At 43.8% G+C, this 4,810-nt stretch overlaps 1 pseudogene; it reads right to left on the minus strand.

Annotated features, from left to right (window-relative positions):
- Nucleotides 1–620: 620 nt before the first annotated feature.
- Nucleotides 621–2,795, minus strand: LOC115777045 (low choriolytic enzyme-like; annotated as a pseudogene).
- Between the last annotated feature and the right edge of the window lie 2,015 nt (nt 2,796–4,810).

Raw genomic sequence — 4,810 nt, forward strand, 5'->3', positions numbered from 1 at the left:
TGAAATGATTTTTATCATGTGTCTCACATTTGATTCATTATTTTTGAACATATTAAAAAATGTGCTCTTTACAGGTGAGTCTCTGCCCAATCACAGCATCTCTGACACAGTGTGACTGCAAATATGCCTCTACAAGTTTATGGAAGATAAATCAGCTGAATTATCTTTGATTCTAACTGTGCAGCTGATGCTTTTAAAAACAACACTCACAACCTCGGCTAGAAACTTTGAATTTAGTCAAACTGAACCTCAGATTGTGGATAAAGATCCTCCTCATGCCTCATATCCCATAAGTAAAATGATAGGTATGCAACATTTCCTTCTGAAGTGCCCAGACCAGCTCTATAATATGCAGAGATTATAAATCTGACCACCTTATAGAAGTTGATTTAAAAATTCCTCGAGGCTCTAATAATTGAGATTTCACCATCATTTTGATTCATCTTCAACAGGAAGTAAAAAAGGCCAAAATCAAATAGCTGGAAAGTTTCAAAAACAGCCTTTCTTACTATGTTGATAACATACAATATTAAAACCTACTTTGTTGATGACCTCAGCAAAGATAGTGGCAGTCACAGTGGTTTATTATTATGCTTTCTATATTTTGATGCCATGTAGTTTCAGCACTGGTAGAGCCTGTTGACCCTGAGAGTGTCAGTGTCACACATGCTTGATTCTGGCCAATGGGAACAGTGGGATCAGGGATGGGAGTTCAGGTTTCCCATTCTGGAGTCATTCCAAAGGCATTTCTGAACATTTACACAATTGTAATGAGCAGAAAATGATTTAAATTAGATTCAGTGTATTTGACTTAAGGCTGCATTGTTGTTCAGCCTGACCTTCCACAGTGTGTTATAGATGAGTAATCATGTGCACTGTTCACATTATTTGTGTCCATCTTGTCAAAGTTGTTTCTTAGTGATTAATCCTAAATGATGCTGTGAGATGTTGACCTTGGTGGATGTTGTCCCAATTGACTCTGATATTGTGGTCGCGGTCACTCTGAGTGTGCTCGTGGTAAAAACCAAGTGGGTGCAGCAGCCGGTGCTGGACGATGCCGTGGATTACACAGCCACACCTCTGCAGTGACACCACCTGCTCGTCTCCGAGCCACCAAAGAGGCGCAGCTGAACATGGAGACAGCAGAAGAAAGCAAAGTCAATAATATAGAATATGCAGTGAAATTTACATGAACTCTCTGGTCTGTGTGCTCATTGGCTGTTAGTACATCTGGGTTCTCTGCTGTGGCTCTCTGATAAGGACACTTTATTCCAACAGGCCAAAACAGCTGTTTGAAGCTCCACTTTGTTGTTTTCTTTCACACTAACCTGTAAACAAGCAGAGTTACCATCACAGAGGAGAGGGACACATGTACCAGGGCAGCTCTGTGACCAAAGAAGGGAAAGCATGGTGGATTTAAAAAGTCTGCTCCTGATGGCTGCATGTTGCAGCAGTTACCTGTGTGCATGCATCGCTCTTTAGAAAATGGGCCAATGGCTGCAGGTAGGTTGTAGGTCACCTGACCTACCTGAAAACGAGAACTGTAGGGTGTGTCTCCAGAAACTGCAGCCACAGATCATTTGTGCAGCGGTTACTGTATTATGACCGGTGCTGAAAATCCAGCTTCCAGCTGATGTGGGAGCAAATGTGGACAAAATTCACAGAGTTGAGTCAGAACTTAGGAGCAAGGAAAACTAAGAAAAGGAGCTTTGGAACAGCTTTGGTTTAATGTGTGTGTGTGTGTGTGTGTGTGTGTGTTCAGTTTTCTTTTCCAAGGGATTTGTAGAGTGCCCTCTGGTGGACAAACTATGCAAGCTCAGCACTCATAACATGGTTGAAGGGTGTTTCTCTGCCTTCATTCATTTTCATTTAGTGCCTGTTAGAAATACAAAGAGTGAATAGCTAATATCAGAAGGGCTCTATTTTTAAGTATGTTTATAATTCACATAAATGTCCACAGACAATATTCTAGTTTACTGAGTTTAGTTGAAGTCATTTGCAGTAAATTGAGACCCAGAGTGTTTCTTTCCATTGAGCTGCAGACACAATGATTCCTGACCTCAACCAAAGGACTTTTGTTGCTTAACAGACCACAGGTGGGAGACTGGATGAGAACTCTGATCTGCTGCTTCTGTTTAAACTGTTCTCAACGTTACAATATGTCCTTATGCTCAAAGGACTGAAATCAGCAAGAAGATATTTACTGCAGTTCTCTTATTGCAGATGCAGTTATCTGGAGGGTCTTGAGGGTCCTACGCTGACCCCTCCCTTCAAACATTGAAGCGCTGCAGTAAATAAGTCACCCAGCTCTGGGCTCAGTGCTCAGGTACGCCTCCTCTGCTGTACGTGGAATCAAACAAATGCAGGTCGCTGTGATGAAGCCGTCCATCTAAAATCGTGGTCTTCTCAGCATCTCCTGCAGTTGTGAATAACTTCATCAGTGATGCTGTTGTTTCAGTGGCTGAAAGAATGTTAACATGTGGTGACATTGGCTACAATCAAACCCACCATCATTCCCACTTAGAACAAAGGGATTCAACATTCCCGGTGGGAGCAGACTTTGGCCACAGACAGGAATATTGCCCATTTAAGCCCTTCATGGCATTTCTAGTTCTTGGAATGAACACATCTCCTTGGAGCAGAAAATCTGAAGATCCTATTAAAATAAATGAAAGAATGACTTTTCATCCAAGTGTCAAAGTCAGAAACTGCTGTTTGTCTCCAAAAAAGTCATTTCCTTTACTGAACATAGAAATCTGACCCTGATAATGAGAGAAGGTCGAAGGTGAAACCATATTTGGGCACTTCCCATTATTAGCAGCACCATCCTGTGAAAACGAGACAGAAAAAACACTTTATATTTTCATTTCCATGCATTTAACGCTCTGTTATTGATAAAGAGAGGCCCCAGTGATATGGGAGACGTGCCCTTCATTAAATGCAGTATTTCCAAGCTGTTCTAGTTTTAGTAAATCATTTCTTCCATGGTCATAATGAGCGCTGCAGAGGCCCAGAAGCAGCAGCAGAAGAAGAGAAACTGTTGTTCTGAGGTCCACTTTGGTCTGAAGGTGTCCATCCTTAAGGTCTCACTTCAGTCCCTTCACCTGCCTCCCCACCAGCTGATGCTAAAAGCCAGTCAGGGTGAACTTAGATGCAAGCTGTCACAGTGTGTGTGTGTACAGAGGTTAGTGGGAGGGGTTCAACAGGCTTGTCTTAGACACACAGGTGATCAGAGTGCCCCGCCCACCCCGGCCCACTGTGTCCACACCCATAATCTTACTGTGGGTCCACACAGTGGCCACAGGCTGGTGTCAGCGTGCTCAGCATCAGATTTCAGGAGGTTGTCTCATGAGATGTGGGCCTGCCCAAAGTTTTCTCCCACACTAACAAATCCAAGAGTGGAAACAGGGAATATAAAGAGTCTGCAGGCACTGCTTTCATGGAGGACTTTAAACCATTTCCTTAAGCTGACTGCTAACAGGCTGACGTGTGACACTTTAATATATGTCCTCATCTCAGCCCCAGTGTGGACAAACATATCTGCATACATATAACAACAAAGTTTCTGGATCTCCACAATGTTGTGTAGGTTTCCTGCAGTGAAGCTGTGATATTACACCATACTTTTGGGCTTTTCTCTATAATGTTGTGGCTTCTTAATCTTACAGTGTAGACTGCCTTGATGACTGTTGCTGTGATCTGGCATTATCATTATCATGTAGTTTTTAACTTTGGTTAACATCCAGCTCTTCTGTCTCCTCCGCCTCCTTAAATGTCCCAGTCAGTGCTCGCGTGCAGCTCAAAGACTCTCAGAACCAAATTAATTAGTGCCAGATCGTTAACAGTTTGTGATGTCATACTCTGAGCCTATTGGTGGATTTTAATAGTTTAGCTAACTTGAACTAAAGGGGCATTTCTCCAGTGTATGCTGCTGACACACACACACACACACACACACACACACACACACACACACACACACACACACACACACACACACACAGGTGTGTATCTTGAAGAACCTCCTAGATAACAGTGATATAGTGGAGATGATCCAACAAAAGCACCAACAGGCTTTAACACGTGTCGTCTTTGTGAGTGCAGATGTGTGCGTGTGAACTCTGTCAGCTGTCCCACACATCCAGGAATACATATCCTATCCTTCCATCAGGCTTTGGAAACTGATGGAAAGTGATTGTTGTGTAGCTGCAGCTCACAGATCCTTGATGGTGTTGCAGCTTTGAAAAAACATCAATTACAGGCTGAAGCTCGTTGGACTGACGAGCTTCTGTTTGTTGGCATGTCTTTATTTTTGGCTCACATCAAAACTTTTCCTCTCATCAACAGTTGCTCTCTGTTGTTTTTAGAGCGCTCCTCGTTGCTCTCACCGGCCTCGTAGAATGTTCCAGAGGACCGGCGCTGGTCCGCGGGCCGCCCTTTGAGAAGCCTGGTGCTTTGAAACAGGAGAACATCTGGAACTAATCACTGCTGTGTGTCTGCGAGCTTTTCCACACACGGGCAGGATCTGAGCATCAGACTGTCCAAACAGGCAGCAGCTTCAACCAAAGGCTGAGACAGGAGAACACAGCAGCGTGCAGCGCCCTCCACAGGTGAGCGTGTTCCTGCACCAATCAGCATCTGATCCCTGCTGCTCTGTGTGCTTCTGCTTTAATAAGTATAGTACTGATCAGTAAAGTGACCTCACCACAGGAAGCATACAGCAGGCCCTCTGAACACCTGCATCCACTTTCTACCTGCCTGCTGCCTCCTGCAGTCCTGTTAGAAACCATGGTAACAGGACTGAACCTCT

Source organism: Archocentrus centrarchus, unplaced genomic scaffold, assembly GCF_007364275.1.
Source record: "Archocentrus centrarchus isolate MPI-CPG fArcCen1 unplaced genomic scaffold, fArcCen1 scaffold_42_ctg1, whole genome shotgun sequence".
NCBI lineage: Eukaryota > Metazoa > Chordata > Actinopteri > Cichliformes > Cichlidae > Archocentrus > Archocentrus centrarchus.